Source organism: Schistocerca serialis, chromosome 1, assembly GCF_023864345.2.
Source record: "Schistocerca serialis cubense isolate TAMUIC-IGC-003099 chromosome 1, iqSchSeri2.2, whole genome shotgun sequence".
NCBI lineage: Eukaryota > Metazoa > Arthropoda > Insecta > Orthoptera > Acrididae > Schistocerca > Schistocerca serialis.
The window spans coordinates 760439044-760466626 of record NC_064638.1 but is presented as its reverse complement, the minus strand read 5'-3'; positions in this window follow the sequence as shown (position 1 = coordinate 760466626).

Here is a 27583-nt window from a genome sequence, read left to right as displayed (position 1 = left end):
GCAGCGCTATATTCTACCTGTTTGTATATCTTCGCATTTGAACACGCATGCCTATACCAGTTTCTTTGGCGCTTCAGTGTAGTTCTCAGTCCCTAATGACCACAGCGATGACGAGACGTTAGAGTAGATACTTTTGCTTCCCTTTCCTAGCTTAGGTGAGAACCGGACACTCGCAAGATGTAAGGAGCGTTCACATGGAGCCAGAACATAAGGAGAAAGAATCGACTGTGACCTACTAGACTCCTCGGTTTACGGGCGCTGATTAACGCATTTGCACTGATAATGCCTGGCAGGGAACATGACTGATTTGCTTTTTTGCTTGAGATTTAAAAGAAATCTTATTTGCGTGTAGATAGTGTTCTCTCTGTGTGTGTGTGTGTGTGTGTGTCTTTCTCTCACTCACATACACACACACACACGCGTGCGCGGGCGCTCGCGCACACTCCACTTGTAGCGTTACATAACCACATTCCTGTTTCTGTAGGAACAGGATTACTAAAGCATTATCTTATTAGCTTGTTTCTTCAGATAAATGACACTTTTTCATTCAATTTATACGGAATACAGTTTTGTCCATTGCATCTTTGAATACGAAATGTTGAGAGTTTCGGAATGAAGTAAGGTGGGATGTACCCAGACGCCGCAAAGCGTAACCACAGAATGAGAAAATGCCGTGAACGTATAACCAGTAATACCAACACAGTATTTAGACCAAAGAAAGTAAGTAACCTAAACATGCGTAAGTGGCTCATAAAATTCCTGTAAGAGACACGATACTCAGAAATGGCTAGGTAGAGAACTTCTTCACCTACACAGCAAAGATATTGGCTCCATATTATTCCGTAGCTTCTTTCCATTTTCAATACCTCACGTTTTGTAAATCTCCTCCTCATGGACAACTATACAGCAATATGCATCGCCAGCAAGTGCAGTGTCACAGGAGGGGAACTGAATTTATAAATTCAGAGTCTTTGCCGCTCCGCACAGCATATCAAGTTGATAGAGTACCTAAAGCACAATGCTGACGTTAATCTGTCGCTTTCAGATCTGATTGGCGCGAAAAGTATCTATTGTCTCTCAATAAGGAAAAGTGTTAGGTCATTCACATGACGAATTAAAAGAAATCCGCTAAATTCTGATTAAGCGATAAATCGCACATATTGAAAGGCTGTCAGTTCGACTAAATACCTAGGAATTACGTTTACAGACGGTTTAAGTCGGAACGAACACACAGAAAATGTGATGGCGAAGGCAAATCAAAGACTACGATTTATTGGCAGGATGCTTAGAAGCTGCAGCCGGTCTACTAAAGAGACTATCTACAGTACGCTTGCTCGTCCTCTGGTAGAGTATTGCTGTGCTGTATGCGATCCTAACGAAACAGGATTGACGGATGACGTCGGAAAAGTTCAAAGAAGGGCAGCTCGTATTATATTATCGCGAAATAGGGGAGAGAGAGTGCCACGAATGTGATAAGCCGAGTTGGAATGGCAATAATTAAAACAAAGGTGGTTTTCGTTGTGGACAGATCTTTTCAGGAAATTTCAATTATCAACTTTCTCCTCTGAATGTAAAAATATTTCATTACCGCTAACCTACATAGGGAGAAATAATCGCCATAACAAAAATAAGAGAAATCAGAGGTAGTACTGGAAGATTTAAGTGATCATTTTTCCCAGGCGCAGTTAGAGAGTGGAACGGCAAAGAAACAGTCTGAAGGAGTTTCGAAGAACCCTCTGCCAAGCACTTAAGTGTGAACTGCCGAGTAGTGATGTAGATGTAGATGCAGAGCTTAACGTAGCAAGGCGGTTGAGATCGTTTGAGCATTTGCCCGGTTTGGCAAGGATGGCAAGGGGAACTCGTCGTTGTCATTGTATAATGTCGGCTAAATTTATGAGGTCAGCTTCTTCCATTACGGAGTACTTCAGTTTACGTTTGACGCACCACTTCCCAATAGTGCTATGTAGCAGCCAACGTCAGTGAACGTAATGCCTTATATCTCAAAGCTTTTGTTCATTATGCAACAGATTTAAATATGCACAGTTTTTCTCCACTCTTTTTAGAGGAACTATTCGGGAAATCGCCTATTGCGATTTTAGAGGAACTGCTGAAAACGTAAATGTGGCTGGGCACCAGGAGATTTGAACCGCGTTTCTGCAGAATGGAAGCTTAGCGTATTTACCACGGCGCTCTGTGGCACCGTACTTTTTTAAGTTAAAAAAAAAGAAAAATAAGTGGACGGGAGAAGCACTGCGCCCACAGGAGAAAAGGGTGTCTGATAGTTAACCAACCAAGGAAAGCCAGCATCAATGAAGTCTTAGTGCAACACAGTAACTCTGGACATGCCATACACAAAAAATAACACAGCAGAATCCCCACATTTGCACGATGTCGCTCTCACGCGTGCATCAGGTACAAGATGTCTTATCGCAGCGCTTGTATCTGTGGGGAAGAACCGAGGCACCAGATAAGTGTCTCGGCGCAGGCCTACCAATTTCAACTTTTTAAAATAATTTACATGAACTCTACGCTCCTTTCTAGACTTTCGAACCATTTATTGCACAATTTCCGCCGGGCATTTTCTCTCAGCGAAGCATATGGTTTTCTCTTTCTGGCAGGTACCAACCGCCTGTGGAAGAGCTCGGTCCTTTCAGTGACAAGGAAAAGTCGTGTTGCACAACAGCGCAGTTACTGAGAGGATGCTCACCAGATTTCAAGTCGGCCGTTAAATAAACGTTTTGGAGGCTTGATTCCATGTGGAAAATAAACGTGCCCAGGTGCTGCGCCACAAGTGGTATAGACTACGGCAATCAGTCGCAAATAATGTTTACTTCAAATCCAGATCTAAGTCACTCTGTAGCCATCTTCAGACCAGTGTGAACTCAGACTTTGACGTGGGTACTCCAGTTGATACTATGTCTATATACAAGTGGTTGTAATGTTTCAACTTACATTTGTTGCGTTGAAGATGGCCACACAGCAACCGAAATCTGGATTCGATAAACGCTATTTTCGACTGACTGCTGTACTCTTTACCTCTTGTAACATTTTGGACCTGATCTCGGAGTTTCGATAATGAGAGAACCATGGTCAGCACTGATTTCAAACCCCGTTAATTGAAACAGAGACTTAAACTACCTGGATAATAGTATGGCACACAGTTTTAATCCACCAGGAAGTTTCAAATCGGCGCACATTCCGCTGCAGACTGAAAATTCGTTCTGATAACAATCTCCTGCGCTGTGGCTGAGCCATTTTTTTTTAATATCCTTTTTTCGAAGAATGCTGATGCAGCAAGGTACGGAGAAGAATTTATGTGAATTTTGAAAAGTAGGAGAAGAGGTACTAGTCGAAGTAATTCTGTGAGGGAGGGTCATAAGTCGTGCTTAGATACAGCTAGCTCAGTCGGTAGAGCACTGGCCCGTGAAAGGCAAAGCCCGCAGGCACATACCCTGGATTTAATCCGCCAGGGAATTTCAAATCAGGGTACACCCCGCGGCAGAATGAAAATCCAACGTAGAGACAGAGACTGTTTGACACATCACTCCCACAAAACGATGCTTTAACGCAAAAGTCCCATTTCAGGTGTAGACGTAATCTGGGTGCGCCTCAGGGCAGCGACTTGGAACATTTCCTGTTCATGTTGCATATTACTTATCTGACAAAGAATACTAATAACAACCTCAAATGTTTTTGCAGATAGTACAGTTTTCCATTGTAAAATTATATATATATATATATATATATATATATATATATATATATATATATATATATTGCGTAATGTTTGTCAATATGTATACAGGGTGTAAATTTTAATTTGACAAACCAGAATAACTCGAAAAATAAGCTTCACACGAAAAAATGTGTAGATTCCAAAAGTTTATTATTTTCGAGGGGGACATCTGCTGGTGCTAAAATTTGCCAGCCACCTCAGCCCCTGGGAGTGGTGCGGGAGGCAACTTTACAATTTCAAATGAGAACCCCCCATTTTTATTGCAAAATCAGATTCTACATAAGAAACTACGTACATTTTGTCTTAAACATTTGTTTGATTCTTGGTAGTTAGCGCTGTAATTCAAGAAAATCCATGTTCTCATTTTTGCGTGGAAAATGGTTACGGATAAATAAAAAGTACTTATTTACTTCATAAATTTTGATTCGCTAAAAGTAAAACTCTCCCTCTCTCCCCATAGGGTGGGGTTTGAGAGAGAGGAATTCTAGCTAACTAACCAAACATCCTACTTACTAACGAGTGAACTCATTAATTTTGTGTCAACATTTGTAAAATTCTAATTCCTCTCTCTCAAACTCCGCCTTATGAAGACAGAGGGAGAGTTTTAGTTTTAGCGAATCAAAATTTACAAAGAAAATAAGTATTTTTTATTTATCCTTAACCATTTTCCACGTAAAAATGAGAACTTGGATTTTCTTGAATTTCAGCGCCAACTATCAAGAATCAAAACAAATGTTTAAGACAAAATATACGTAGTTTTCTTAATGTAGAATCTGATTCAGCAATAAAAAAATGGGGTTTCCCATATGAAATTTTAAAGTTGCCTCCCGCCCCACCCCCAGGGGGCTGGGGTGGCGGGCTAATTTTGGCACCCGCAGATGTCCCCCTCGAAAATAATCAACTTTGGATTCTACATAGTTTTTCGCGTGAAGCTTATTTTTCGAGTTATTCTGGTTTCTCAAAATTTATACCCTGTATACGTGACAACATACCTTTACTCATCCTCATCATTTTGATGGTCCTTCTAAAAGTAGTCTCCCATGAATGCGTTGCACTTGTCCCAGCGTTTCTGCCAGTCTTCAAATACATGCTGGAAACCATTTTTGAGAGGTCCTTCAAAATCAGCTCCGCAGCCTTCACCACTGCTTCTGATGATTGATAACGGCACCCACGAAGGCGTTTCTTGATGTTAGGAAATAGAAAAAGTCACTTGGGGCTAAATCCGGGCTATAGGGAGGCTGAGGGATGCACTACACGTTGATATTCAGCAACAACACTAGCAATATGCGGCCGCGCATTGTCGTGGGGTAGCATCCAGCGTGCTTCAAGGAAATGTGGTCTTTTGCGCCTGATATGGACTTACAGTGTTTTCAGGACATCTTTGTAATGTTGTCCAGTTACTGATGTGTGTGCAGGTACAACATGCTGATAAACCATTCCATGAATATCAAAGAACGAGATGACCGTAACTTTCCCAGCAGAAGCAACCACTTTTGCTTTTTCGGGGGTTGGTGATGAAGGAGATTTCCACACTGAGCTTTGCTGTTTGCTCTCAGGTTCAAAATAATGTAGCCAAGTTTCATCAGCTGTGATTACATTTGAAAGAAACTCCGGATCTTCCTCGAACATTAACTTTAACTGCTTGCAGACCTGCACGCGAGTGTCCTTTAGTTAGAGAATCAACAGTCTTGGAACCCATCACGCACAAACACGTGTCGTGTAATTTTTCTGCCAGCAACGTGTGGGTGGCACCCAGTGACATGTTCAGTATTTTAGAAAGTGATCTTACGGTAATTCGTCGATCCTCTCTCACAATGACAGCAGCAGTGTGATGTTTTCGTCCGTAAGAGCAGCATCTACATCTACATTTATACTCCGCAAGCCACCCAACGGTGTGTGGTGGAGGGCACTTTACGTGCCACTGTCATTACCTCCCTTTCCTGTTCCAGTCGGGTATGGTTCGCGGGAAGAACGACAGCCGGAAAGCCTCTTTGCGCGCTCGAATCTCTCTAATTTTACACTCGTGATCTCCTCGGGAGGTATAAGTAGGGGGAAGCAATATATTCGATACCTCATCCAGAAACGCACCCTCTCGAAACCTGGACAGCAAGCTACACCGCGATGCAGAGCGCCTCTCTTGCAGAGTCTGCCACTTGAGTTTGCTAAACGTCTCCGTAACGCTATCACGCTTACCAAATAACTCTGTGACGAAACGCGCCGCTCTTCTTTTGATCTTCTCTATCTCCTCTGTCAACCCGACCTGGTACGGATCCCACACTGATGAGCAATACTAAAGTATAGGTCGAACGAGTGTTTTGTAAGCCACCTCCTTTGTGGATGGACTACATTTTCTAAGGACTCTCCCAATGAATCTCAACCTCGCACCCGCCTTACCAACAATTAATTTTATATGATCATTCCACTTCAAATCGTTCCGTACGCATACTGCCAGATATTTTACATAAGTAACTGCTACCAGTGTTTGTTCCGCTATCATATAATCATATAATAAAGGATCCTTCTTTCTATGTATTCGCAATACATTACATGTGTCTATGTTAAGGGTCAGTTGCCACTCCCTGCACCAAGTGCCTATCCGCTGCAGATCTTCCTGCATTTCGCTGCAATTTTCTAATGCTGCTACTTCTCTGTATACTACAGCATCATCCGCAAAAAGCCGCATGGAACTTCCGACACTATCTACTAGGTCATTTATATATATTGTGAAAAGCAATGGTCCCATAACAAATGGTTCAAATGGCTGTGAGCACTATGGGACTTAACATCTGAGGTCATGAGTCCCCTAGAACTTAGAACTACTTAAACCTAACTAACCTAAGGACATCACACACATCCATGCCCGAGGCAGGATTCGAACCTGCGACCGTAGCGGTCGCGCGGTTCCAGACTGAAGCGCCTTTAAGCGCGTGGCCACACTGGCCGGCGGTCCCATAACACTCCCCTGTGACACGCCAGAGGTTACTTTAACGTCTCTCTCCATTGAGAACAACATGCTGTGTTGTGTCTGCTAAAAGATCTTCAATCCAGCCACACAGCCGGTCTGATATTCCGTAGGCTCTTACTTTGTTTATCAGGCGACAGGGCGGAACTGTATCGAACGCCTTCCGGAAGTCAAAGAAAATGGCATCTACCTGGGAGCCTGCATCTAATATTTTCTGGGTCTCATGAACAAATAAAGCGAGTTGGGTCTCACACGATCGCTGTTTCCGGAATCCATGTTGATTCCTACAGAGTAGAGTCTGGGTTTCCAGAAATGACATCATACGCGAGTAAAATACATGTTCTAAAATTCTACAACAGATCGACGTCATTGATATAAGCCTATAGTTTTGAGCATCTGCTCGACGACCCTTGTTGAAAACTGGAACTACCTGTGCTCTTTTCAAATCATTTGGAACCTTCCGTTCCTCTAGAGACTTGCGGTACACGGCTGTTAGAAGTGGGGCAAGTTCTTTCACGGCCTTATGATCACTGATTCCCTGTTCTGCGCTTACAGAGTCGAAAAGTTTGGTACACCTTCCTTTGAAATTAATTGTCTCCCCTCTTTAAACATTTTAAACCACCTTCGAGCTGTGCTTTAGGGCAGAACAGATTCTCCATAGGCCTCCTGTAACATTGTATAGGCCTCAGTTGAAGATCTGTTGAGACGAAAGCAGAATTTCAAAGCCGCCTATAGTTCCTCGCGTGCTACCTCCATTGCAGCGATAGGCGATACTGTACATGTCTGACCTAGCCTGCCTCTCACTAGCAGGAACCAAGAGTCCCAACAATGAAACTACTACGGCGTGTTTATTGCACATTAAGCTAATAGAATAACATAAGATTAAATTTTAGAGCGAGAAATTATGACCATAATAAATTATGATCATTCTTTACTGAGCAGCCTCCGTACTTCACTAAACGCAAAACCCTACTCTCCCCCGACTGCAATATCAATGAGTAGCAGCAGGAATCAGTCACCTCATACAAAGACCTGGTTCTAAAAATTTGTTGAGATATGAAGTGGAATTACCACATGGGGTCAGTAGTATGCCAGTAAAATGCAGCGTGTCTACAAAACACTTGTGCGATCCAATACAGAACACTCATGTGTGTGGGACCCATACAAGATATGAAAAATGGCGGGTACTGAATGTACATAAAAAGACAACGAAATATGACAGGTTTATTTAAGCCCTGGGACAGCGTCAAGCAGTTGCTGATAACCTTAACTTACAGACGCCCGAAAAAACTACAACGCGAAAACCTACTTTAAAACTTTCAACTATCAGTATTAAGTGATAACTCTAAGAATAAGCTACAACCCTTCGTATCATTCCAGCAGAGGCCGCGCGAGGACAAGATAAAACTAATTAAAGTGCACAGACGATCATTTAAGAATTCTTCTCGCACTCGTTACGCGAATTTAATGGAGAGAAACTCTAATGCGTGATACAATGGGAAGTACCATCTGCCACGCACTTCGCAGTGGTTTGCGGAGCATAGATGCAGACAGCTTTCATAATGACAGAAGAAGTGGGGACGTCAGCTACTGCCATTTGGACGTTGGAGAATAAATACTATTTAGTCCTTTTTGCTTCAGCTGGTAAAAACGGAACCCTTGTAGGATGCTTTGTTTTCTGTCTGTCCGGTTGTTGGAAACCCTTTTTCTCAGTAACGGTTAGATATATCAAGTCGAAATCTGTGTCTCATACTGTTATCTATGATCCCTTGACGGTGTAAAAAATTGAGTCAATGCAGTCAAAAGATGTCGCCATTTATATCACACATTTTGATACCTGCAAACTCACTAACCAAAACCTATACGGTACTTTCCGTTGCCCTAGAATCATGAAAATTGTCAAAAAGGAAGGTTTTACAATAAAAATAAAGTAAAAAAACTGAAAATTATAAAATTATAGTTATATCACGTAGACATAGATTAGTCTGCGAATTTTTATTTCACACACAACTTGAAAAGACATATCAACGTGCAGTAATCGCTTCTGGATATCTGGAGATGGATAAATTCCGAAACGCGTCACGTGAGCAATAGAGTCATTCCTTGCCTAATGTTTGACTTTTACCACTGCGACCAAGTCACCCGGAATGGAGAACTACTAATTATTATAAAAGTGGTCGCCTGCCTCATGCATGACCGTATGTCATATTTATATCATTGAAATTGAAACAATCTCTAAAATCTTGGAATTCCTGGGACCGATTTCTTGTCAGTATTAACAACAGGCAAAAATGATCGAGATTCTCTGATCTAGGAATGGAAAAACTGTATACATACGTAACTGAGTTTGTGCAGAATCCGTAGTGCGGGAATCCTGCTCGTACGTGTCCATGTTTTTATTTTTTTCTGTTTGTCTGCCCGTCTGTTAGGACCCCGTTTTTTCTTGAACAGGTTGGCTTACCAACTTCAAATTTACTTCGCTTACGAAGGCCTATGGTGCCTTGGCGGTGTAAAAAGATTATGCTTAGAAGTCAGTGCAGTCAACAGATTCGGTCATTTATGTCACATATTTTGAATCTCGCAAAACCCACTCATCGAAACCTGTACGGTACTTCCCGTTGACGTAGCATCATGAATTTGTCAAGAAGCATGGTTTTACAGTTCATGCAAATTAAAAGATTTGAAAATTGTTAAATTTTAATTATATCACATAAAATGTTTTTAGCATTATAACATACACTGCATTCATCCTCCGACAAAAGAATAATAAACGAACATTGCTGTATGCAAACATAAAATGTAAATTGTAGCCTCATTTTAGTAACTAAATAAAAATAGTTCAATAAGTCTTCAATATCTACACGTATAAACCGAATTTTTCTGCTCGCTTCATATGCCCATGCTGGTCTAAGAAACTGCTGTGGAGATTTTGAAACGATCTTAGAAATCCCTGGACCGATATCTTGCCTGTACCTTTATCGAAAATAGCGAAAATCGTTCACATTCTCGATTCCCAGGATGACTGAACTTTATGCATATAACTAATTTAGTTTGCACAGAACTCTTGGTGCGCAAGTCCTACTTTGGATTTTTTTAAATTTATGTGATATATGTTAAAAACTACATTTAATGCTTTCCACTTTAACTGAAATCGATTTCCAATCTACAAGATCCTTCTTGAGGCACATAATGTAGGAGGTGTTTCCGTACCCGTTGAGGGATGGATAAATTGCTTCATGTTCAGATTGTTTTCTCGCAAATGCACTGTGCTTCGCTTCCCGCATTATTTACCTAAATATGGAGCCTTATGGGAACCAATAAATATAACTGTTTGTGTAGAGGGAAAAAAGCGAATAAATAGTACTCTTTTTCTGCCGTGGAAGCCGGCCAGAGTGGCCGTGCGGTTCTAGGCGCTACAGTCTGGAGCCGAGCGACTGCTCCGGTCACAGGTTCAAATCCTGCCTCGGGCATGGATGTGTGTGATGTCCTTAGGTTAGTTAGGTTTAATTAGTTCTAAGTTCTAGGCGACTGATTACCTCAGAAGTTAAGTCGCATAGTGCTCAGAGACATTTGAAGCATTTTTCTCTGCCGTGGAAATACACCACCTGAAGTTTTAACAGTCATCTTACGGTGAATAGCTCATCTTTCATTCTCACCTTGATGGGCCAGGATTTGCAGACGACAGATGAACTTTCGCTTTGCAACACCCGTACCGGGTTGTTTCATTTTGGAATATACACTGAAGAGCCAAAGAAACTGGTACACGTGCCTAATATCATGTAGGCCCCCTGCGAGCACGCAGAAGTGCCCCAACACGACATGGCATGGACTCGAGTAATGTCTGAAGTAGTGCTGGAGGCAAATGAGACCATGAATCCTGCAGGGCTGTCCATAAATCCGCAAGAGTAAGAGGGGGTAACGATCTCTTCTGAACAGCAAGTTGCAAGGCATCCTGGATATGCTCAATAATGTTCATGTCTGGGGAGTTTGGTGGCCAACGGAAGTGTTTACACTGAGAAGAATGTTCCTGGAGCCACTCTGTAGCAATTCTGGACGTGTGGCGTATCGCATTGTCCTGCTAGAATTTCCCAAGTCCGTCGGAATGCACAATGGACATGAATGGATGCAGGTGATCAAATGGTTAAAATGGCTCTGAGCACTATGGGACTCAACTGCTGAGGTCATCAGTCCCCTAGAACTTCGAGCTACTTAAACCTAACTAACCTAAGGACATCACACACATCCACGTCCGAGGCAGGATTCGAACCTGCGACCGTAGCGGTCGCGCGTTCCAGACTGTAGCGCCAAGAATCGCTCGGTCACTCCGGCCGGCGATGCAGGTGATCAGACAGGATGCTTACGTACGTGACACCTGTCAGTGTCGCATCAAGACGTATCAGGAGTCTCATATCACTCCAACTACTCATGAGGTTGTCTCCATACCCGTACACGTCCATCCGCTCGATACAATTTGAAGCGAGACTCGTTCGCCCAGACAACATGTTTCCAGTCATCAACAGTCCAATGTCGGTGTTGACGGGCTCAGGGGAGGCGTAAAGCTTTGTGTCTTGCAGTCATTAAGGTTACACAACTGGGCCTTCGGCTCCGAAAGCCCATATCGATTATGTTTCGTTGAATGGTTCGCACGCTGACACTTGTTGAGGGCCCAGCACTGAAAGCTGCAGCAATTTGCGGAGGGTTTACACTTCTGTCACGTCGAAACATTATCTTCAGTCGTCGTTGGTCCCGTTCTTGCGGGATCTTTTTCCGGCGGCAGCGATGTCGGAGATTTGATATTTTACCGGATTCCTGACTCGTGAAGTAGTCGTACGGGAAAATCGCTTCATCGCTACCTCGAAGATGCTGGGACCTATCGCCCATGCGCCGACTGAAACACCACGTTGAAGCTCACTTAATCTTGAAAACCTGCCAGTGCAGCAGCAGTAAGCTACCTAACAAGTGCACCAGACAAAAATGGTTCAAATGGCTCTGAGCACTATGGGACTCAACTGCTGAGGTCATTAGTCCCCTAGAACTTAGAACTAGTTAAACCTAACTAACCTAAGGACATCACAAACATCCATGCCCGAGGCAGGATTCGAACCTGCGACCGTAGCGGTCTTGCGGTTCCAGACTGCAGCGCCTTTAACCGCACCAGACACTTGTCATATAGGCGTTGCTGACCGCTGCGCCGTATTCTGACTGTTTACCTATCACTGTATTTGAATACGAATTGCTATTCCAGTCTCTTTGGCACTTCAGTGTAATAACAATAACAGAGTTTTTCATCTCTAGCTTGGCTGTTTGCGTTGTGGGAAGAAGCAGTTCTGAATTTTTTTGCGGGTGCTGTACACCACGAAATACGATTTGTTATCAATTTTTTTGCAAAGTTGCGTTGTACTAACAAAAGAATAAAGGTTCCGCGTGTTATTGCATAAAGACAGAAATTACGGGTGTTGTAGGTTCAACGATTATTCTTTTTGGTGATATGACATGTGAATTTGCTTCCAATATTTTCCACTCTGTAAAGGGGACTGCAGACGTTCAATATATATTGACAATACTAGTTTGTCGAACCATCAATATATTGCAACGACCTCACACAATCAATAACACTGATAAAAACTGTCAGTTGACATAGCGATTTCACGAGGGTAAGATGTCGAATGTCAGAGGAAAGCGTATACTGCAATTGTATTAGCTGTAGCTTACAAGCAACACAAAACAGGGAAAAAGAGGAAATGGGTCCGCGATTGGTTGAAAAAAGGAGCCACTGGTCACATGTTAATTTCCTGACTGAAACCTGAATCACGGACCCAAAAGATTTTATACATTAATTTCCGATTAGTCCTGCATCGTATGACAAGTTATTAGTGTTAATACGAGATAAAATAAAAAAAGCAATATACGTTAATGAGAGAGGAGAAACTTACAGACATCTGGCGACAGACAGGTCATTTTAATGCTCGAAGTTTAATTCTGCAGTATCAGCAACCACAATTAGTAAACTTCTATGGAAACCTATGAAGCAATTCATTTTGTCTTGCAAAGACCTGTTCAGAAAATTAACGTCAAACGTTTTGCTCCTTGTGATAATTTAGTGAAACTGACACACATTTCCTAGGCATCTTACCATTCACTGCATATATATGGCGTATTTGCCGAAATGGGAGCGTTTTTCAAAGTTGCTGTGTAACAGAACAATCTATACTATATTTTTAAATTAATGAAGTAAGGAATATTATAGCGAATCCTCCGTGAACCATACTAAAGTGACATATACAATGATTACCCTTGCATACGCCTATTAAAATTCTTTTGTGTTAAAAGACTCCTTAAAAATTGAATCTAAAGTGTGATATACACAATGGCGAATTGAAAAAAATAAACAGTGCACACTAACGTCGCGTGGCTGGTTCCTGAGACTCTGTCAACATCTGAATGGAGAATATTGTCAAACAGTCAATATTTGACCTCACACGTTCAATGTGTATAGGCAATGGTGAGAATATTTTGAGGTCCATCAATACTGCTCATCAATATTTCTAGGACTGACAATAAGCCAGGAGGGGAGAGTTCTCGAGGCTAAAGAAACCCCTCTGAAATCCTGGTCCATCTCACACTGATTAGCAATGTGGACAGTTTTGTCTGGAACTAGAACAAGTTCATCGAACGATTATTCTACTGCCAAACGAAGAGAAAAACTGCACCACAAGACAAATGGTCACTCTTCTTCCCCTCTTGTGTAACCCATCTTGAAGTTAATGTGTTGTTCCATTTATAAGAGTGTATGTTTGCACAAAGAAGCACACTTTCTAAGTAATATTACAATCTGTTAATCGGCTAACAATACGATCTCCTGACTGACAATCCATTCTGCAAAAACCACACATCATTGTTGTTGTTGTGGTCTTCAGTCCTGAGACTGGTTTGATGCAGCTCTCCATGCTACTCTATCCTGTGCAAGCTTCTTCATCTCCCAGTACCTACTGCAACATACATCCTTCTGAATCTGTTTAGTGTATTCATCTCTTGGTCTCCCTCTACGATTTATACCCTCCACGCTGCCCTCCAAAACTAAATTGGTGATCCCTCGATGTCTCAGAACATGTCCTACCAACCGATCCCTTCTTCTAGTCAAGTTGTGCTACAAACTCCTCTTCTCCCCAATTCTATTCAATACCTCCTCATTACCGAGCGAGGTGGCGCAGTGGTTAGCACACTGGACTCACATTCGGGAGGACGACGGTTCAATCCCGTCTCCGGCCATCCTGATTTAGGTTTTCCGTGATTTCCCTAAATCGTTTCAGGTAAATGCCGGGATGGATCCTTTGAAAGGGCACGGCCGATTTCCTTTCACATACTTCCCTAACCCGAGCTTGTACTCCGTCTCTAATGACCTCGTTGTCGACGGGACGTTAAACACTAATCTCCTCCTCCTCCTCCTCCTCCTCCAATACCTCCTCATTAGTTATGTGATCAACCCATCTAATCTTCAGCATTATTCTGTAGCACCACATTTCGAAAGCTTCTATTCTCTTCTTGTCTAAGCTATTTATCGTCCACGTTTCACTTCCATACATGGCTACACTCCATACAAATACTTTGAGAAACAACTTCCTGACACTTAAATCAATACTCGATGTTAACAAATTTCTCTTCTTAAGAAACGCTTTCCTTGCCATTACCAGTCTACATTTTATATCCTCTCTACTTCGACCATCATCAGTTATTTTGCTCCCCAAATAGCAAAACTCGTTTACTGCTTTAAGTGTGTCATTTCCTAATCTAATTCCCTCAGCATCACCCGACTTAATTCGACTTCATTCCATTATCCTCGTCTTGCTTTTGTTGATGTTCATCTTGTACCCTCCTTTCAAGACACTGTCCATTCCGTTCAACTGCTCTTCCAAGTCCTTTGCTGTCTCTGACAGATTACAATGTCATCGGCGAACCTCAAAGTTTTTATTTTTTCTCCATGGATTTTAATACCTGCTCTGAACTTTTCTTTTGTTTCCTTTATTGCTTGCTCAATATACAGATTGAATAACATCGGGGAAAGGCTACAACCCTGTCTCACTCCCTTCCCAACCACGGATTCCCTTTCATACCCCTCGACTCTTATAACTACCATTTGGGTTCTGTACAAATTGTAAATAGCCTTTCTCTCTCTGTATTTTACCCCTGCCACCTTCAGAATTTGAAAGAGAGTATTCCAATCAACACTGTCAAAAGCTTTCTCTAAGTCTACAAATGCTAGAAACAAAAACCACACATCATAGCACTTTGCATTTCCGCAATGTTTGCGGGGTAGCTTTTAGGTGATTCATCTAGTACGTGTGACAGGTAATGCTCCTATAACACTTTCTTGGGGTACGGTGGGGGTTACATTTACGTCTAAAGATTCCTCTCCGTTGAGAATGATACGCCGTGTTCTGTTTGCTAGAAAGTCTTCAGGTCAATCAAGTAGCTTGTCCGATTTTGCTTAGGCTCGTCTTTTGTTCATTGAGCAGCAGTGCGCAACTGTATCTATCGGCTTCTTGAAGTCAAGGAACACGGCATCCACCTGCGCGCCGGTATGTACTGAATCCCTCGTCTCGTGGACAAACAGAGCGAGCTGAGTTTCACACGATCGTTGTTTTCGGATCCCGTTCCTACAAAGGTTCAATCTGCGACTGGATCTTGCTAGAGCCACCCACCTGTCTCAGTCTGTCGAGGAAGTTCAAATTCCAACTGCACGGTATGGTTGGGTTGTTTTGGGGGAAGGAGGCCAAATAGCGGGGTCATCGGTCTCATCGGGTTAGGGAAGGACGGGGAAGGAAGTCGGCGGTGCCCTTTCAAAGGAACCATCGCGGCATTTGCCTGGAGCGATTTAGGGAAATCACGGAAAACCTAAACCAGGTTGGCCGGACACGGGATTGAACCGTCGTCCTCCCGAATGCACGGTATGTTCATCTGACAAAAGGCATCGTATGGGTGTATGACTTGAATACCCGGTAACAACAACATATTTTTCGAAGATTTTGCGAAGATTCTTGTAAACGAACAAAGGTGCTAATGTTGGTGAAGGACAAAGAGTGTGAATGACTTTTTAGACATTCAGAAAGGCTCAGGAAAACGTCAGTTTTTTTTCAACAGCAACAGATATCTCCTATTTGCATTTGCTATTTTGACCCACTGAAAGGAGTGCGAAACAATCTTCTGAAATTCACTGAAAGTGCTGCTGAAATCTCTTCTGGAGTGACTCATTTACTATTGCGAAGTTTAGATATCCACAAGCTGAGTGTAAATAAGGCTTTCTTCATACAATGCTGATCATGCAAGCGCTAATTTTGGCGCGAATAAATAAGTTTTCAGTCACCTGTCAATAAGAGTAAAAATATTATGAAGGTGGAACTGCAGTAATAATACAATCCATAATGTAATTGAGAATGCTATTGACAAATAGATATTGGTATGAAAAGTGTAGTTCTAAAAAATTTATAACCATATCACAGTTTATGCAAATTTCTGAGGTCAGTTTTTCTGAATGAAAACCCTGAGCAAGAAATCATGCAGAAATATACCTCCATTTTGTGAGCAATGTCGGTAATCTGATGGATACAGTTAACAGAACACTGTAAAGTTGTCATCTGAGTGTATTGGAGACCCTTGAACAAATGCGTCTTCTAGCTGATACGCTTAAACAGAGGCAGAAGGCTGGTTTTTATGGCTGCAAGGCAAAGCAACAGTTGGATGACTTAAATTCTTACTTAAAGGAAAAAATGTTTCAGCAGGTTTCAATGCCTTTTACTGTATTTTACTTCAGTATCTGGAAAAGACATGTGATATTACTGCAACCGTCGATTTGCATACTTACCTGGGTTTTCCTTTGAGAATGGAACTGAATTTAAAGGCTTCGAAACTGCAGTGGAAATTAACCTGAGAAATCACCTTTGAACAAGGACGGTAGTAACGTTTCTTTTCAGGAGCACCAGAACATAAGGTGCCAAATATTTATGAGACAGTGGGATTCTTGTTCAGTTTTTTTGGAAAGGATGTTCTCATTAACGAATAACAAATGGAATGAGACAAGAAACACATGTAGTACAGAAACGATCGAGGAAGAGCTCCAAATTATGGTCAATTTTAATTATTCATATAAAGAATTTTTTTAATATCTTAAACAAGACCTCACATTATTGAAAGATGCGAAAATGTCCACAAAATATTAGTAATAGTTATATGAATTTGTATAAATCTCATTTTTATATTATGCGTAAACATTTAGTACGTACTCATTTATATCTCGCCTAGAAAGAGCAGAGCTTAAAGAGCAACTACTCGTGTGTCATAGTAACATCAAATATCCGCTGTGTCTTGTTAATGAACACAGAGGAAAAGAAAAGACAATGCATATTTACGCGTGAATACATTTTACGTCCGCGGCAACACCAGTACGCTAATGGAACCTAACTGCTGCTGTTACACACCGCCTCATTAACCATTGACTATGGTGACTTTTAGCGCCAGCGAAACACCATGCAAGATACCGTCGTCTGCCTATGGACAAAGAAAAAGTATCTTACGTGTAAGGAACAGTTTATTCGACAAAAAAACCTTGTTGTGTAGGACTACAAAATAATGTATTCATTAATGTTAAAACTAATCCTGTATACATATCCTGTAATCTGACTCGTTCCACGTTATTTCAATAATGAAATCGCTCAAATGATCTATGTAACGCCTAACTGACAGCTGCGAAATTCTTTGTACAGTAATTGCGATTTATTTGTTGTTGATGGGGCTTTGAGGCAATGCGATCCTGTTCTGTGTAGTTCGAACAAGAAAGAATTAACATCTTAGTCTGTAAATTATTCAGCAGTGAAATCTCAAATATTCGCAGGAGACGAAAAATAAGTAGTTCTTGCAACTGATTTATGAGAAACTAGTTCCATGTTGATCGAAAACGGGAAGAGAACATTCTTGTGCAACTGCAGTGGTTCCCTTACAGAACAGAAAGCTTTTTTCCCTGTCTTTTACTCTGCTTGTTCAATGGCCTAGCGAAAATAGTAAGACAGGCGACATCTGTGCGGTCATCATCGCTTTCCGTTAACGCACTTGTCGCGGAAGTCAACATGGCCGGCTGGTATTCAGACAACAGCCGCTTGATTTGATTACGGTGTTTTCCCCAGTTCAACGTCTCGTTTTGTAAATAATCGATAACAGGAGAGTCACGCAGAGCTAAGGTAACAGCGTTGCCAAGTTCGCCAACGCGTGACCTAGTTGCCGGCTGTTTCGCGAGAGCGTATTTGTCCAGCCTTCCCGCCGCCTCTCCCCAGACAACCGAGTTCGGGGATTCCCCGGAGTTTGGCTGTCAAGGTCAGTGGAACTTGCCCACGGGCAGCGCCGCAGCAGCGCCCACGTGTTGGAATGCCGAAGCTGCTGCTGCCGCTGTTGTGCAAGCGATGCACCAGGTGCCTGTCTGCGCTGCACACTGGAGGTTAGCACGAGCTGTGAGTCAGTGAGTCATGCGTGCGAGATCATCCCTACTCGCAAAAATCACTATGTCGGGTCCTATTTCAAAGGCATGTAAAGTAGGGTGACCAGGCGTCCCATAATTTACGCGATCATCCCTTATTTAGCTTCAGTGTCCCGATGAAATACATACGAGACGTGTATTACCCAGTTTTTCATTACTCGTCCGGTAAATTTTGAAGTAGCGTGTTTTCAATTAAGATGTAGCATAATCAAATGGAGAACAAATGTGGTCGTACTGAGAGAATAAGGAAACTGCACACTTCTATTAAACCAGAAGGAACGAGATTAATCGTTTACAGTTTCCTTACATCTCTGCAAAAATTTCTAATTCATTACTGCATTTGTGCTAGCTCTTCCTGACACTAACGCTACTCAGAAAGCGTGATCTCGATCCAATTTCGTTTTGAACTGATGGAGGAAAGAGGTTTATTATGTAAACTTTTAAGGAAGTAATTATAACCAAAATTTATTTTTAGCATACTTGAAGTGTTGATTTTTTTAATAAAATTCCTTTGAAAATATAAAACTTCTGCAAAATACAACAAAAAACGGTATAATTTTACTTGCTGCAGTGGCGGAATAGTGTGCTGATGTTGGCAACATGTAACGTCGGTGTTAATCTATTCATTATAACGCAAACGTTTTATTATGGATGTTCGCTTTACGAGGATAATTAATTTACTGAACTGACAAGAGTACGTACAAGAACCTGTCAATCTTAGAGCACGACCAGCATTAATTATTTACTTTATAGTCAACATAAAAGACTATTACCAACGTCAGCACACTACGCCGCCGCTGCCGTAACTAAAATTTTACCCAAAGAACATTTTTCAGAAACTACCAAGGCAGAACTTCCAGGCCAATTGAGAGTGAAAAATAAGTAGCCTATGTAAATAATGATCATTTTCTACCGCAGTTAAAGACTTCGTTATATTAAAGTGATATATTGTGTTTGCATGTCTCCTCAATAAAATATTTACCCGATTACTAATGTAACGTTTTACACATCTTTTAGCAGCGCGAATTTTAACAAATTGCGACAATGGTCTACGTTGTTGTAGCATAAACCAAGTAGTTTAACACAAATCTACTATATAGGTATGGTAATAACAGAAGTTTTCACAAACTGTCCATTCATTTCTATTTCTAATTTGGGTCCCATATTTTGATTTTAGAAATCGTCACCGCAGCGTAAAGGTAATTGTAACACACTGAACAACAGCAGAAAACTAGGTATTTTTGCCGTATGTGGTATGTGGCAGAAGAAACAGTTTCTCCCACCCTGTTGAAATCGCTAATGGGCGCAGGAATGACAGTGTCCGAATTTCTCTAAGCTTACCGTTATAACCATAAAACCGGGCCGTTGTCGGAGAAGTTCACAATTTTTGGCTCATATTAGAATTTCGACTGTCCGAATTTTTGAGTCAATCCTCATGTGATGCACAACGGGTTCCGTGTAGGGTTTCCTGCCGACGATTGTGGATAATTTCTTTGATACCTCGCGCTGGCTAAGGAACTAACCCTGAACTCGAATTTAGCAGAAACAGTATTAACAGTGTTGTAATCCCAGCCCGGAATCTGTATTTAGGAACTACGTGATTTCAGTCAAACAGCTAGATAGTGCTAGACTAGTATATATATATATATATATATATATATATATATATATATATATATAGCTGTTTGACTGAAATCACGTAGTTCCTATATATAAACTAGTCTAGCACTATATATATATATATTACCTCTTGCGCTGGTGCTGCGAGTAGATCACGGCGGATCCTTCACTTCCTTCTTGCCATTTTCATCACGGACGGTACAACGAAATTGCTCAGTTGTCGAACTGTAACTGCTTTGGTTGTGCAGTGGTCTTCTATCTAGCATAGGGCGGCAACTTACCCCGTTTTTCTCTGGGCAATCCCGTTTCTTTTCTTCCAAAACATCCGCTGTCTCGAAAGCTTTTTGGGAACGCACAAATGTTCTGCTTTTTTGTAATTCCTCTTCGCTACTGTATTTTGCGCTACCAGATGTTTGGATTGCAATGTACTGAGCAGTGTGCAAGTAGGCCTGGTACAACTTACTCTACAATCTTTGTTTATTTATTGTTAGCGTTTTGCAGTGTTGTAGTACCGATTCATATTCGTTCTTTCATCATGCCAAAACGAAAATGTAATTATAACAGCAATATAAAAAGTGAGTTTACTTTTATCAATGGCAGTAGAGAAACTGTAGCATGAACGTTGTGCAAATCAAACTTCGCTTTTAGACATGGTGGAAGGTCGGCCGCGATGAATCGCGATAGGACGAACAGACCTCGCATGAGTGCTCAAACGAAAATGCACTTCTTGATAAAATACATAAAAGTGGAAATTGCGATGTCAATGCAAGAGAATAAATTTAAGAAGTCATCTGGGCTCATCCAACTGCATGATGCTAAGGTAAATTTCTAAGTGCACTAAATTTTGTTAGTACAGTTTGTGTCCTGTTTTCTTTCCTAACTGTGCCAGGTTTTTTACTAAACTTTAATTAGAATGAAATGGACAGCTGCATCTAGTGGTATTTGGCTCGAAACCTGGCAGCGTAAAATATTTTCATCATCACTGCTTTTCCAGCAAGGAGAAGAAAGTGGTTCAAAAATGGTTCAAATGTCTCTGAGCACTATGGGACTTAACATCTGAGGTCATCAGTCCCCTAGAACTTAGAACTACTTAAACCTAACTAACCTAAGGACATCACACACATCCATGCTCGAGGCAGGATTCGAACCTGCGACCATAGCGGTCGCGCCGTTCCAGACTGTAGCGCATAGAACCGCTCGGTCACCCCAGGCCGGCAAGAAAGTGGTGCTACAGACTCATGATCATAGGGTTTTGCGCCAGAATGCTTGGTTACAGTCTTACGTTTCGGTGGCAATCCTCCGCCATACGGGGGTACTTAACGCGTGGCAGTCTCCTTGCTGCTATTCGAAATCAGTTGCCAGTTAACCCGTAGCAGATTTCACCTGCTCCCACGTCTCTGACGAGAATGCAACACTTCTACGAATGAAACAGGTCAAGTAAGTTGCGACTTCTGCTGATACAAATTAATTTTGGCAAAAATATTCATCTAGGACTAACTGCAAAAAGCCGACTTATTACTTTATTGCTGCTTAGCAGATGATAAGCCGTGTGCCTCGGCAATCCACCAAAAAAGAGCCGTTGACGACGTTGATTGACGTACACAAGAACACGAACCGCAACAACATAAACACCTACATCTGTACTCCGTCCAGGCACTTCGCAAGGCTACTCTTGGCACCACGATCGTGCAGCTGTCTTTCCTGTCTCATTCGTGTACGGAGCGCAGGAGATCGATTATGGGCAAGCGAAGCACGAGTTTCAAATTTTCTGAATTTACTAATGTCGTCATCTCGGGGGAGGGGGAGGGACGAGATGACCAACGTACAGGGCCTCCCCGACCAATTCACTTCCCACTGAATGTTTGTGTGAGGTGTTCTAGGACATTTCAGAGAAAATCCCGTGTATGCAATTTTGTAATATGATGACATGATGGAGACCGTGGCTGTTGTTTGAAGACAAATGTTGATGGTGTTAGGACAGCAACCAGCCACAAATTTACTTTCAGTTCCTTTATTCAAAGGGTACCGTTACTGGTTTCGAGTCGTTGTGATTCATCCTCAGACGGTTTACATGCTTTCTTTATGACATATGGTGTGTTTTTTTACGGATTAATTGTCCTAAAATATAAATAATACATAATTATAAACACGCCACATACAGATGGTTGCGTTACTGGGTTGGTTGGGTTGTTTCGGGGAGGAGACCAGACAGCGAGGTCATCGGTCTCATCGGATTAATGATGGACAGGGAAGGAAGTCGGCCGTGCCCTTTCAAAGGAACCGTCCCGGCATTTGCCTGGAGCGATTTAGGGAAATCACGGAAAACCTAAATCAGGATGGCCGGACGCGGGATTGAACTGTCGTCCTCCCGAATGCGAGTCCAGTGTGCTAGCCACTGGGCCACCTCGCCCGGTTGCGTTACAGATTTTCGTTGCAAGTGACTTACGTGAAACGTCGGTTTCGAGTGTTTGTTTTCATAAAATTCGTCCAACAGATGTAAATGCATTCCCACTGCATTCTTATTGTTGCACACGTAAATTGTTCTCACTGAACACTTAAGAGTTGTCACTGAGCCGATTTCTACCACGCGCCACATGTATTGATACATACAAAGAGCTTACAAACATATGTGTATCACAGATGCTATGATATCTCGTAGCATTTGACGATGATGTATTATGTTTGGAAGGATCATATATTAGTTTACACAAATGTAATGCCTTTTACACTAGTACAGAGACATTGAATTTTTGAGTTGATATTGCTAAATTAATTATAATAGTATATTATTTAATTACATTTAGCATCATGAGAATTATAGTAACATATAAATTTGCTACTTGATCTGCAGATAGGTGTACTACTATTATTTGCTTTGGAAGCTGAAAAGTGATTTTTGGAAATTTTTCAGGAAAGGAGTGTGTTAGCTAACTTTGTGTGTTCGTTAAGGATATAGTCTGGGGCGCTGTTTTTGTGTGTGTGTATTTCTAATTCTTCTAATATATTCATAGTGGCTCCTTTTTCTGCTAGATGCGTCGTGAGGCCAACTGGGGAGCTAGTTGACCGAGCAGCAGCGTCTCTGCGGTCAATAAAGACGACAACGGCCGGGAGAGCGGCGTGCTGATCCCACGCACCATGATGCCACATCCAGGGTCTCCATTGGCAGAGGATGACACGGCGGTCGGTCGGGTCCGATTGGCCCACCGAGGCAAGAATGCAGAGCTTTGCTTTGCTTTTGTGTAAGCAAACTCATCTCGTGAACAGTCAGTGAAAGCTGTATCAAAATACGTACAGTACTTCCTGGGAATAGCTACTACATGAAGGCAGAAATACGCAGTAGGGGACCTTAATTCTTCATAATTCAGCCAATTTGCGCAAAATATTTGAAAACTATATACACAAACATTCCTTATGAATCAGTCTATCTATTAATTAAAACCCCATAACAGCTCCTACAGTAGTCTCTGTGATTAGCGTTCATGTACAAACATAAAAGTGCAGTGGAGGACTTTAATTTGTAATGTGCATAGATATATGCAGATTCTGGCCAACCTTCGCTCCTCTCCAGAGCTGCGACGCCTGTTTACTCTTTTCCCACCAGGCGCTGCCGTCGCTTTAGCTGACCTGCTCGTCATTGTCACGAAATGTCACTCCGAATGCCAGTTAAATAGGGAACAGATAACAGTGCATATACACTCCTGGAAATTGAAATAAGAACACCGTGAATTCATTGTCCCAGGAAGGGGAAACTTTATTGACACATTCCTGGGGTCAGATACATCACATGATCACACTGACAGAACCACAGGCACATAGACACAGGCAACAGAGCATGCACAATGTCGGCACTAGTACAGTGTATATCCACCTTTCGCAGCAATGCAGGCTGCTATTCTCCCATGGAGACGATCGTAGAGATGCTGGATGTAGTCCTGTGGAACGGCTTGCCATGCCATTTCCACCTGGCGCCTCAGTTGGACCAGCGTTCGTGCTGGACGTGCAGACCGCGTGAGACGACGCTTCATCCAGTCCCAAACATGCTCAATGGGGGACAGATCCGGAGATCTTGCTGGCCAGGGTAGTTGACTTACACCTTCTAGAGCACGTTGGGTGGCACGGGATACATGCGGACGTGCATTGTCCTGTTGGAACAGCAAGTTCCCTTGCCGGTCTAGGAATGGTAGAACGATGGGTTCGATGACGGTTTGGATGTACCGTGCACTATTCAGTGTCCCCTCGACGATCACCAGTGGTGTACGGCCAGTGTAGGAGATCGCTCCCCACACCATGATGCCGGGTGTTGGCCCTGTGTGCCTCGGTCGTATGCAGTCCTGATTGTGGCGCTCACCTGCACGGCGCCAAACACGCATACGACCATCATTGGCACCAAGGCAGAAGCGACTCTCATCGCTGAAGACGACACGTCTCCATTCGTCCCTCCATTCACGCCTGTCGCGACACCACTGGAGGCGGGCTGCACGATGTTGGGGCGTGAGCGGAAGACGGCCTAACGGTGTGCAGGATCGTGGCCCAGCTTCATGGAGACGGTTGCGAATGGTCCTCGCCGATACCCCAGGAACAACAGTGTCCCTAATTTGCTGGGAAGTGGCGGTGCGGTCCCCTACGGCACTGCGTAGGATCCTACGGTCTTGGCGTGCATCCGTGCGTCGCTGCGGTCCGGTCCCAGGTCGACGGGCACGTGCACCTTCCGCCGACCACTGGCGACAACATCGATGTACTGTGGAGACCTCGCGCCCCAAGTGTTGAGCAATCCGGCGGTACGTCCACCCGGCCTCCCGCATGCCCACTATTCGCCCTCGCTCAAAGTCCGTCAACTGCACATACGGTTCACGTCCACGCTGTCGCGGCATGCTACCAGTGTTGAAGACTGCGATGGAGCTCCGTATGCCACGGCAAACTCGCTGACACTGACGGCGGCGGTGCACAAATGCTGAGCAGCTAGCGCCATTCGACGGCCAACACCGCGGTTCCTGGTGTGTCCGCTGTGCCGTGCGTGTGATCATTGCTTGTACAGCCCTCTCGCAGTGTCCGAAGCAAGTATGGTGGGTCTGACACACCGGTGTCAATGTGTTCTTTTTTCCATTTCCAGGAGTGTATTACACACTCATCACTGCTGTTGTTGTTGTTGTAATCTTCAGTCCTGAGACTGGTTTGATGCAGCTCTCCATGCTACTCTATCCTGTGCAAGCTTCTTCATCTCCCAGTACATACTGCAACCTACATCCTTCTGAATCTGCTTAGTGTATTCATCTCTTGGTCTCCCTCTACGATTTTTGCCCTCCACGCTGCCCTCCAATACTAAATTGGTGGTCCCTTGATGCCTCAGAACATGTCCTACCAACCGATCCCTTCTTCTAGTCAAGTTGCGCCATAAACTTCTCCCCAATCCTATCCAAAACCTCCTCATTAGTTATGTGATCTAATCTGCAGCATTCTCCTGTAGCACCACATTTCGAAAGCTTCTATTTTCTTCTTGTCTAAACTACTTATCGTCCATGTTTCACTTCCATAAATGGCTACACTCCATACAAATACTTTCAGAAACAACTTCCTGACACTTTGATCTATACTCGATGTTAACAAATTTCTCTTCTTAAGAAACGCTTTCCTTGCCATTGCCAGTCTACATTTTATATCCTCTCTACTTCGACCATCATCAGTTATTTTGCTCCCCAAATAGCAAAACTCCTTTACTAATTTGAGTGTCTCATTTCCTAATCTAATTCCCTCAGCATCACCCGACTTAATTCTACTACATTCCATTATGTTCGTCTTGCTTTTGTTGATGTTCATCTTGTACCCTCCTTTCAAGACACTGTCCATTCCGTTCAACTGCTCTTCCAAGTCCTTTGCTGTCTCTGACAGAATTACAATGTCATCGGCAAACCTCAAAGTTTTTATTTCTTCTCCATGGATTTTAATGCCTACTCCGAATTTTTCTTCTGTTTCCTTTACTGCTTGCTCAATATACAGATTGAATAACATCGGGGAAAGGCTACAACCCTGTCTTACTCCCTTCCCAACCACTGCTTCCCTTTCATGTCCCTCGACTCTTATAACTGCCATTTGGTTTCTGTACAAGTTGTAAATAGCCTTTCGCTCCCTGTATTTTACTTCTGCCACCTTCAGAATTTGAAAGAGAGTATTCCAGTCAACATTGTCAAAAGCTTTCTCTAAGTTTACAAATGCTACTAACGTAGGTTTGCCTTTCCTTAATCTAGCTTCTAAGATAAGTCGTAGGGTCAGTATTGCCACACGTGTTCCAGTATTTCTATGGAATCCAAACTGATCTTCCCCGAGGTCGGCTTCTACCAGTTTTTTCATTCGTGTGTAAAGAATTCGCGTTAGTATTTTGCAGCTGTGGCTTATTAAACTGATAGTTCGGTAATTTTCACATCTGTCAACACCTTCTTTCTTTGGGATTGGAATTATTATATTCTTCTTGACGTCTGAGGGTATTTCGCCTTTCTTATACATCTTGCTCACCAGATGGTAGAGTTTTATCATGACTGGCTCTCCCAAGGCTGTCAGTAGTTCTAATGGAATGTTGTCTACTTCCGGAGCCTTGTTTCGACTCAGGTCTTTCAGTGCTCTGTCAAACTCTTCACGCAGTATCATATCTCCCATTTCATCTTCATCTACATCCTCTCCATTTCCATAATACTGTCTTCAAGTACATCGCCCTTGTATAGACCCTCATCACTGCTATAACTGTAGTTAATATACATAAATCTTCCTCACGAAGCAGTTTATGTATTAGTGGAAACGGTATCTGAATCTCTGCAGTAGTTCCTGTAGGCGTGGTGTAGTGCCAGCGTCTTTGACTAGTTATCAAAACGTCCCCGGTCCCAGATTCGAACCAAATCACTGCTGATGATTTGAATAAAAATCATCAGCAATGACAGCCGTAACTTCCAGGGTAAGAAATTACCCTCATTCTGCCAAGGCTTTGTCAAAAGGGACGGAGGAGTGTACAGAAGTTCAGAGCACTCTCTTGCTCTAGTGGTGGGAAACTGCCCCTAAAAGGAGGGCAGAATCGGCAGTGATCAGCGGTATGAAGATGCAGATGGCAATGGAAACCACTGCATAAAAGACACACAATGTGTATCCACACGACATGTGGACTGTAATTGAAAAAATGTCATGATGAGCTCTCCATTGACAAAAAATTCTGGTGTATTCCACCATTCGGACCTCCGGTAGGGTACTGCAAGGGGGAGATAACCATGAGAAAAATAATAAATAACTAACGAAATAATAACGTTCTACGAATCGGGACGTGGAATGTCTGAAGTTTGAACAGGACAGGGAAGCTAGAAAATCTGATAAGGGAAATACTAACTAACGCTCAATTTAGCTATAGTGGTGGTCAGTGAAGTGAAGTGGAAAGAAGACGAGGATTTATGATCAGATGAGTGTAGGGTGAAACGTCTCCTTAGAAAAATTATAAATGACTGTGCTTAAATTGACACAAAATATTTTTAGCGCAACGCAATCTGACTTTTAATAATCCCTACAAAAGAATGGCCCTGACTAACAATAACCTATACCTTTCACAAATCACTTACCTCACAAAAATCTTCGTTACTCGAACTACTGCAATACAGCGAGCGCCACAACTGCCAGCTAAATAAAAGATTCAAACTACTGAAGGCACTAACTACTGATAGGAATAGTTAGCAAATGAAAGATTTTGATAGAGAACAAACAATGTATTTACCTT